The following is a 10,563-nucleotide window of genomic DNA, read 5'->3' as shown; positions in this document are numbered from 1 at the left end:
TATATATATATTTTTTTTTTTTTTAGGTTCAATGGTACAAAAAGCATTAAGTGACTTTGTCAGTTGTATTACCTTTCTCTTAAGAGAAAATGGCTTCTCTAAAGAGTTGTAACATCTCTTATCACACTGAACTCTGTTTGATAGCTTTTCATCAAGAATCAAAATGATCTTCCATTATTTCTGGCAGTACTCTTTCCTTCCCAGTGCTGTTTTCAAATACTCCTATTTAGAATTGTTCCTTGCATATGATTAAGAGCTATTTTCTATTTCCAGCTGAGCCTAATAGCATATATTTCTGGGATCTATTGAGAAGTCACTTTTGGGGTGGGATGGGGATTAAACATACCCTTTCAATAATGATTTCTCAAATGTACAGCACTGTTATCAGCTCTACATGGCCACATTGGCAAGCGGCCTGTGTTCCACTCTTCTGCATGAAGCATTCAGTTGAGAGAACGCCTGCTTTCTATTATTGTCTGTAATTCCAAATATGATACGAGGCCAATGCATTTATGATCGTTTAGAAATCTGTAAAACCCATCCCCTTTTCTTATTTAGGAAATCAAACATAAAAATATCAAGTGCCACCAGAACTTAATACAAAACATAAATTTACCTCTTAGGTTTTTAAAAAGAACCCATTACAAATTCTGGAGTTAATTGTACAAATTGACACCAGAAAACAGAGAGAGAAAGCATTTGCTATGATACAAGAGGAGGCATCTGTGTAATCCGCTGATATTTTTATCTCACTTTTCTTGCGTTCATCCTTTGACTGAGTTCTTCTGGTCCCCAGCTAAAGAACTGCGGCTCTTTCGCCTAAGCAATGTCAGCACATGCTTTTAGTTTTAGATGTCCTGAATTCAGTCCCTGGTATTTTGTCCAAGACAGCAGCTGTCATATGTGCACACAATCTATAGTTTTTCAAGCTGAAATTCCACAAGAAAAATGAGGCTGATAAATTTGGGATAGGAAGTCTCTCTTAACCGTTGAAATGGTACAACAGGGACTGTCAGATGAGCCAGTCTCAGCCAGGTTCCTAGTCTGTCAGACTACAAAGCTATATTCTAAAAAAACTTTCAAATACTCTGGCTGTGTGCTCTGTACTAGCTGAACCAGGTATCCTTGATGACATTAGCATTCTGGGCTGGTTTATTTTCCCAGTCAAATAATTCAATTTCTTTAATGTTGTTTAAATTCTTCTCTTCCTTCTCATTGTTTGAGCTTTAGTGCATTAGCTTGGAAAGATACACACATAACCACACAAAAGGTTTTAAGACATTTAAGCGAAGATAACCTTTTTTTTTATTATTATTATTTTTTTAATAAAATCAAGGAATAACTTGCTAAACCGTGCAAATTGCAGTGAATATTAATGCAATGTGAATAATCAAAAAGCAAACACTGTGGCAATTAAGGCTGCATTGGGATGCTGTTTTACAGGTCTCAAACAAAACAACTAGTTAACAATTCTTCCCTGATCTCACTCAGGGCAGGTGATATCTTGTATTCACCATGCAAGGGCGAGCACATAATGCTTGGCATCCATTTAGGGGGTCAGAAAATTGTCCTGAATAGGAACCTGCGACTTCTTCCAGGGTAGTAAGCTATGGGATATAGTGACACTGAATAAATCAGGCATCTGATAAACTGCACCTTTTAGGAGGAAAGGCTCCTGACATTCCCTGAATGGTCACTGGAAAAAAAAGGAGAGATCTTGAGATTGACTTAAAAGTTTGCAATTTAGGTTTCTAACCTGGGTGTTTTGTACTGCTCGTAGGAGGAAACTATTGCTGAGAGTAGGCCTGTGGTAGCCTACATCTAGCACGTCTCCTAAGCCTCTCTTTAAATTATCCTGTAACTTTTTTAGTCTAGTTTTAAACTATATACACAGTGGCCCTTAAGGTACATCCTATCGTGAAATACAAGACAACTGGGAACCCTTCTGTGACCCTGAGGCCGCACAACACAAACTGTCAATATCCATCTGGCCAGCCCTTCTCTCTCCAAAATAAAGAAAAGCCTGTTCTATATTGCTTACCAAAAATCTCCCTGCTCTGTGCAATTGCCCGAATCACGCCTGCATGCTGTCTGAGATGCTAAATGGCTTGAACCAGTCTGTGCTGGAAAACAGGCTACCAAACCAAGTGGACCGAGATCCAGTTGAGCTCTCTCAATGGCAGTATTTTATTAACACAGATGAACACGGATGAAATCAGAGACACTTCTCATAATCTGCACAATTTCTACTTAGCCAGGAATTCTGTTACTAATAAAATGGCTACTGACTTATAATCTGTATACAAAACTCCTTCACTATGCGATTTCAAAGAAAGAGAAATTTGTTTAGTAAATCACATTATTGAAAAATAAATAGCACGGCATGTGATGTTACATAGCTTCAGGCAGGTTTGTCAAACACCATCTGCTCTGTGCTGAAAATATAAGTTTATTAAAGTTTATTTCTTTAAGTCCTTAAATACTCCTATATTAATGTTGCTCAGTGATAAATTTTGGCCCTTCCTTCCTAGAAAGGATAGAAGGGAATGCAGTGGTTTCCTGTGTTGCTGAATAAAACATTAAGCTTAGTTTTGAGCCTTACAGCATTTTTCTGATAATCCATAAAGTGAAGAAACATACTTTGGAGATGGGATGAAAAGGAACTAAAAATTGCTGCCGGTGTTGGGTTAAAAGGAAAAGGAGGAGAAATGCACAGAATTCTGTGAATGCCAAAATGTCGGTATTCAGAGTTCCTGTGGACAGAATTACATCTATTCATGGTTTAATAAGGAGAACTTTGCAACAGGAGAATATATTAATCAGGTGCCTGATTTCTAGTGACCATTAACAACATTTGCATACTGGTTTTACTCCAGATATTTTCAAATAATTCTCTTAATCTGTGTTATTGTCCTTGTCATTTCCTTGGTGCTATTCCCTGCCTGATTTATTTTTAGTTGATCAAGATGAGCTATTTCCACAGTCTCCTGACCAGGGGCCATGCTGTCTGCAGAGTCCCCCAGGTCAGGAATGGGTCTTCCATTGCACGTCTACAGCCCAAGGCTGCAGACTCCCTCCCAGACCATGCAAAGTAAGATCCAGCTCCCTGAATATATTTTTCAAGCATTTTTAAGTCTGATTTGCCACCTGGCATGAGAAGTTGAGTAGCTTTTCAACACACCCATGTCCAGTTATTGGGAGAAATATGGGTACTGTTCTATTACTCTAGAAAATACCTACAGTCACAACCACTGTCAACAAAATTACTTGAACAATAAAACTAATATAAAATACAATCATTGCCTTCCTTATATTAAGCAAAGTCTAAAAAGTTTCACAGTTAAAACATAATATTAAGGTAAGCACTTAGTTAGACAGGGACCTTCAACTTCATTTGGTTAGTAAGAGAAACAAAAAATTAACAAAAAGCACTTAAGGATGGTAGGAAATTTCAGCATCTGGTAGAATGGTCTCTGCTAAGATACAGCACCGTATTTCCTTTTGGAAAAAGGCCTTTTTCCTCTCCTTCCTTTCCTTCTTTTCATGACCTCTTCACAGTTTATACTGTTGGAGTAAAATAAAAAATCTCCCAAAATACTTTTCACAACTATTAAGGACATCTATATCCCATGACTTGCCCATTACAGAACTCATTTCATCATCATGAGGTACTTAATAGGACACTTTTAAGCCATATCACAGAATATATGAATATCACAGAATCAAGACATGGACAGTCAGGTCAAGCAGCCTAGAGACATTTTGGATGAGACAGTGTCAGCCTTGGCAAAAGATGCTCCGGACTGGAACTGTCTGTTAGTTTTGAATAATTCCAAATACCACTAATATCAAAATCATAGAGCTTAAATTTCAGCCCATGAAACAGATAAAATTGCTGCTATTACCACTATTAGATATTATGGTAATGAATATCCTTGTATTGAAAAGTTAGGATTACTTACAGTTGTGTGAGATGCAAACCCACTATTTTGATCACATTATTAAAAAAAAAAAAATAATAAAATTATCAATGCCAGATGACCATGGCTGACAACAGTAACCTATTAAAGAAAGGGATAGAGTGCCGAGATAGACACAAAAAGGGCAGCAACTGCAGGCCTACAACATAATGTCACAGACAAAAAAACAATGTGTATGACAACTAAATGAGTGATTTTAGAGAGCTATTATCCTTTTCCCTTAAAGCACATAATTTAGAAGCTCAGTGTTTCAATTTACCAGTAGTAATAATAATAATAATAATGATAATAAGAATAATAGCAGTCTAAACCTTTGTAAGAAGTTTTGAGACCACTGTTTTCACACATTCTTCTGTCTTCTCTGCTGCTTTAAATGTAAGCCAAAATACCTGGGCGAGCTCAATCTCCAAACATACTACGTGTTGTATGTTCAAGATATCTTCACTGCCGTTAATCGAGTAATTTAGGCTCCAGGAGACAGGTGGAAAGATTACCTATTGATCCAAAAGCTACCAAACCTTGATATACTTTTATATTTTCATCATCCCCTAGGTAGATGGTTCCATTATTTACGGTTTATTCAGAACTTCAACATCACAATGTTTTATTAAGGCGCAAATTGCTGCTCAAAAATATATCTGTCCTAAAATTTTATTTTAAATGTTGAACAAAATCACTCTTTAAAAACTATGCTCGTGTTCAATAGCCCTTTTAAAAGTGATGAAGAGAAGCTTAGTACTAAGAGGAAAAACATTTTCAACAACAAACATAAACTGCATCAGTGCTTTTAAGCAGAAAGCTAGGTTTAAACATACCAATACATAGTCTCCTTCTGACAGGTTCAGAAGACTAATTCTGGGTCAGGAAAAGGCTAAACTATATATCCTAGCAGAAGTGAGTAGAGACTAAATTTCACTGGAAATTGAAAATCCTAGCTATTTGTTAGGGAGATGGGTCCCGAAAAGATATTTTAGAAAATCTGTGTGGTTCCTCTATGGATAAACTGAAGAAGACATCTTAAAATAAATAAATTTGAAAAAAAAAAAAAAAAATGGTGAAAAGTGTCTTGGGATCATGACGTGAATGTGAATTACTGTTCTACACAGTTCAGTGATTTCATGCATACTTTCTGTTTATTCCTATAAATTATTTTGGCTTTTAGCATTTATTCTACATAACTACACTGGAGGTTCTGCAATCACCTGTTTCCAATCTTCAGTTTTGCTAGAGAATCACCTCATGTGGAATGAAAAAGGTTGCTTAGATATCTTTTTTTTTCTACTCAGGACTTTTCGCCTTTGTTTATGCAGGTGCAAAGGAGAAAGGTTCAGTCACCACAGAGAAAGGACAAGACAGAAAGATCCGGGTATGTATAGTAACTTACTGCTTCACAATAAAACACTGAATTAGTTCTTCAGGGTGCTTCCACAATACAACTCAGTTCTAGAGTGCCATTCACAAAATAACCTGCTCATAAATACATGTTACGGACAAGAAGTTCTCCTAAAAACAAAACAATTGCTTTCAGCAGTTTTTAATTACCTTACAAAATTGTGACCAGATCACAGAGAGCGTAATTGGTTCCAGCGTAGCATAAATAATCATGACTATGCAGAAAACTGGGTAAGCCACATCCTTGTAATCCCAGGCAGTAAATAAAGTCAATAAAATATAAATGAACCATGAGCTGGACATGGTATCAGTACCTGAGGTGCACAAATCTTGGCCTTAGCCTGGACCCGAGGAAGTTTTAGTTAGATCTGTAGACAAATAAAACTAGATATGTAATGAAATACATAGAGTATGAAAAGTGAATATGTAATTGGTTGAAGAAGATTTTCTTTTCCTATTTTATGTATGTTTTCATGGAGTCCACACCACCACAGTGTCTGAACGACTTCAGGCAGTGAATGAAGTGGTGTGTTTAATGTCAGCCAGGTGCAGTTTCTTCTTTTTTCTTCTCACAAGAGGAGAACTCTTGTGTAGGGGAGGATTTTACTTTGGTTGGTTTGTGGCTAATGCTTTTCTCCTTTTGCATAATTCACTGTTGTTGTTCTTGTCGTTTGGCAATAACCAAGGAATTTCAGAAACATTAAAAATGACAGAAGTTTGATTTGAAAGACCAGTTAGGATTAGGGTTTGATTTTAGTAGTGGCAGCTGCTGATACTAACTGATATTTACCCATAATCATGTACTGGCATCTAAGCTTCCTTAAAAAAGAAAAGCATGAAGAATTTATACTTATAATGATATTAGAGGTTGTCTAAAATGGAGAACTTTCTAATCCTTGAGAAGGAAGTCAGCGATTTGTTGGATTTGGTGCTCTTTTCTTCATCTTAACAATCTTAGCTCCTTTTCAAAATGGCAGCGTGTCACAGGTGGGGTCCCCCAGGGATCAATACTGTGTCCAACACTGTTTAATGTCTTCATAAGTGGTCTGGCTGATGGGATGAAGTGCACCCTGGTGAAGTCTGCTGACAGTGTCAGACTGAGTGGGGAAATGGACACATCAGAAAGGAGAGCCACCCTGCAGGAAGACCTGTCTAGGCTGACAGAGCAGGCTAACAAGGACCTCAGGAAGTTCAACAAGGACAAATGTAAGGTCTTGCACCTGGGAAAACATAAACCTGGAGTGCAACACGGGCTGGGATCTACCCAGGTGGGAAGCTGCTCTGTAGGAAGGGCCCTGGGGGACAACAAGCTCAGCATGAATTAACAGTGTGCTGCTGTGGCAAAGCAAGCCAAGGGGGTGCTGGGCTGCATCAACAAGGGCATCCCCAGCAGAGAGACAGAAGTCATTATCCCATTCAGGCCACACCTGGAATACTGCGCTCAGTTTTGGTCCCTGCTAGACAAATAGATGTGGCCAGGCTGGAGAGGGCCCAGAGAAGGGCCACAAAGGTGATCAAGGGCCTGGGCAGGCACGTGAGGAGAGGCTGAGAGAGCTGGGGTTGTCCAGCCTTGAGAAGAGAAGGCTTAGGGCAGACCTTATCTCCATGTTCCAGTATTTAAAGGGTGGATACAGAGAAGATGGACAGTCCCTTTCTACAGGGAGTCACATTGAAGAGACGAGGGGTGATGGGTACAGGTTACTCCTGGGGTTTTCCAGTTGGACACAAGAGGAAAATTTTTCACAATGAGAACACTCAGCTGCTTGAATAATTCCCCCAGGGAAGTGTTGGATTCCCAACATTGGACACTTTTAAGATTCAGCTGGACAGGGGTCTGGGCCATCTTGTCTAGAGCGTGGTTTTGCCAAGAAAGTTCAGACCAGGTGACCCTTGATGTCCCTTTCAACCTGATATTCTATGATTCGCTGATAATCTTGCTTTTTTCTCAATGCTCTTTTTTACTCTTTGAAACCCCTTAGCATGCAAACACATACAGACACACTTAATACTCTGGTGATCACTACCAGTGGCCTTAGGACAATGCTATGTACAAACTGTTTCTTATCTCTGTAATTATAGGTGATTGCAAGACACAGGACAGTTGCTTGTTAAGAAACATCAGAACGTAATGAAGAAAACAAACAAATTAAAAGACCAGTTATAGCTGGATTTCTCTAACCTGAGCTTTCTCAGATAAAGACATATGTCAACATTATCCTAATTTGGAATAGAAGTTTGCTGATAAGAGGGGAAAACAAGGAAGAGCCACAACTGTCAACCTGAGACAGGTTTTCTGATATGTCCTGAAGAAATCTCTGTAATACGTGTGTAATGTGATCTATATCGCTGCAAATGCGGTGATAGGAGTGTTAGCATGCAAGCGTAATTCTGATCCAGGTTTCTGTCCTAATGTCCTTGAGAACTGACATCTCTGAGGCTGCCTCTCATTCCTCTCTGTTTGAGAGGGGGGTTTTTGTAACAATGCGTATTAGAATATTGACCTGCAGAGTATTGCTTGTAGTCAAAGAACATCTTTTCCTTTGAAATGCTTACTCAGAGCACTCAAAGAGGAAAACATAAGGGTTTTCATAGGATAAATTGCATATTTTTATTCAGGAGATGTCAGTATGCCAAACTGATGCTGTTACACTGAAACACATAGAAAAAAAAATAGACTTTCTGAGGAAAGAAATGTGAATGGTGTAAACTGTTATAAAAGCATCAGCTTCACTGAAGCCACCTAATTCACACCAGCTGAGAATTTCCCTACTCATCAGTTAAATGAAATCCTGCAGATGCTTCCATTTAGAAGGTCAGAAATGTTTACTCCAGAATTCAAAATTATTCTAATTTCTTCACAGATATCACCTTGCAAAGGGTCCACTACATACTCCTCATTTAACCACCAACTGCTTTCCAGCTGCAAATTACAGTCTGCTTTTAAATCACTTCTGGATGGCTTCTCTTAATCTAAAATAACAGAAGGAAAAGGAGATACTACACATGTTTTCTTTCCCGTCAGATATGGTAGGCCATAGTGAAGGGCTATAGAAATAAAAAATGTTAATATTTACCCACTTCAATACAAGCTCTTGAGAAAAGTCTATTGCAGAATTAGAAACATAACAATCAGTGTTACTAAGTAATGAAATAGTTATTAGTAAAGTCTTCTATCATATTTTCTATTAAAATTTTATCTCTTAAAAAGTTGTATAGAATACCAGGTAACTACGAAAAGAGGAGTGACAGAGAAGTTCAGGATGCTTTACAACATGTAACAAGCAATCCCACAGGTATCTAAACTCAGAAAATGTAAAAAGAGTAAATCTTTATTACATCTCTCTTAAAGATTAGTGCAAATACTTGTTAGAACTCTTAATGGAAGCGATATTGCTGTCTGGTATGACCACTGGCCTTGGTTTTATGTCTCGTTCACCAGAAAACACTTGTAGCGAATCTATTACTACTTGGTTTTGGATTATATGAGTCACAGGGACGAGTGTTATTCACTGGATTAAATGCAGGATTTCCTGAGACATCTCAGCATCCTTTGAAAAACTCCTTTGAGAATTTTTCAGGTCTCCCTTTTGGAGTAATAGAACCATATAATGCTATTTGCTTGCAAGAAAAGACTTTCTTGTTTGTTTGATTGTTTGTTTGTTTCTTTGTTTGTTTTTAAAGGCTCCATTTGATGACAATATTTGACTATAATGTTGGTTTCTGTAGTGTGGGCCTTTATGCATTTTTTTTCAGCAAAGGGGATTTTTAAACAAATGGACATCACTGTCAAATGAAGTGAGCGTTGGAAGTACATCAAAGAATTCGCAACATTTATAGGTATTAGATGAACATTTCTAATGAACAAACTGAAGTTCCAACTATGCCATTCTATTTAAATTCAGAATTGCTGTTAATGGCATAAAGACAGGTATTTATATAGCCTTACAGTTCACACCCCCCAAAATCACCTCTCTGTAGAAGGCACAGAATAGTCTTGACTGCAATTACAGTGCTTTGATTATCAAGTATCACTGAAAATTAGGATTTCAACTAGCTGGTTGCATCTGTCACTATCTAATATATCTCTTTATGAAATGGGTATTGAGAATTACATCTGCATTTCTTTCTTATTAATTGCATCATGCTTACATTCTTTGGATGATCCACAAGGAAATGAGGTCTTGTTTACTCCCTATAAAAAATGAGTTCGTCAATGTATGCAGCTGAAAGTCGATGCTAACTCAGTATTTGTACTTATAGTAAAGAATTAAATGCTTTTTCAAAATCATTGCTATGTTCTTTTCCCCTATCTTGCCAGTTCCTTCCAGACCACCCAGGTAGCTTTTTTGTGTTTGGTTTTTTGTTTTTTTTTTTTTTTTTTTTTTTCCTCTTTATCCTCCAACCTCTTCCTAGCACTTTCAATTACAGTCTACACTGAAACAATAATTTAAAATTATTTCAGTTGATGTTTCTTGCAGCCAGTGAAACCACTGCTAATTCCCAGCCCTGACACCCTACTTGGCAGAGCACTGTGCAGCCTACACAATATCAGGTTAGTGCATGTGTCAAACTTTCTGAGGGCAGCGACGTGTGTCTGGCAAGGTTTTTTAGTCTGGCACATCTCCAGTAAAAAACGCACCTGCAAGCAAACAATGCATGTGAGTTTTAATTGGACATATACTGTAACTTTAGTTACTGTTTTGAATGAATGGAGATAGGGAAAACCTAGGAAAGAAAATAACTCAATCCCCATTGCAGTGATTAATCATTCACTTTGAGTACTGGCTTCTTTGTGACCACATTTTCCTTTGTAGGACATCACAACCAATGAGGCATTTGTGATGAAAAAGAACCAAAACAAAATAAAAAGAACTATTTAATCTCCAACCAGATTTTCAAAAGAATGAAAGAGCAAAGGACCAGCTCCTTCTAATTTTTCAGAGCAAAGCCGCAGTCTATTCCTGTCACCACCTCAGATCAATGTGCTAAGTGATATCCATTGAAATTACTTGTCAGTTTAATCAGAGAAAGTAAAACACAATTACAGGGCATTAGTGTAAAAGATAGCACAAAACAACAGAATGTCCATGGCAAATATCTAAAGCAAAAAGCCTGTTGAAAATAGCTCTGTGATATTTTCATCAACAGTCTCTTTACAGAAAAAAAAAAAAAAAAAAAAAAAAAAAAAAAA

The 10,563-nt window shown here is 37.5% G+C and overlaps 1 protein-coding gene across 4 annotated transcripts in view; it reads right to left on the bottom strand.

Annotated features, from left to right (window-relative positions):
• The window catches only part of CTNNA2 (catenin alpha 2), a 494,091-nt gene that overhangs the window by 127,577 nt on the left and 355,951 nt on the right, over positions 1 to 10,563 (bottom strand). The gene's annotated exons all lie outside the window — the stretch shown is intronic.

The sequence above is a fragment of the Athene cunicularia genome, assembly GCF_003259725.1.
Source record: "Athene cunicularia isolate RWA chromosome 4 unlocalized genomic scaffold, athCun1 chr4_part1, whole genome shotgun sequence".
NCBI classification, from domain to species: Eukaryota; Metazoa; Chordata; class Aves; order Strigiformes; family Strigidae; genus Athene; species Athene cunicularia.
Note: the sequence above shows the minus strand (reverse complement) of the source record. Positions and strands in the feature narration are given on the sequence as shown.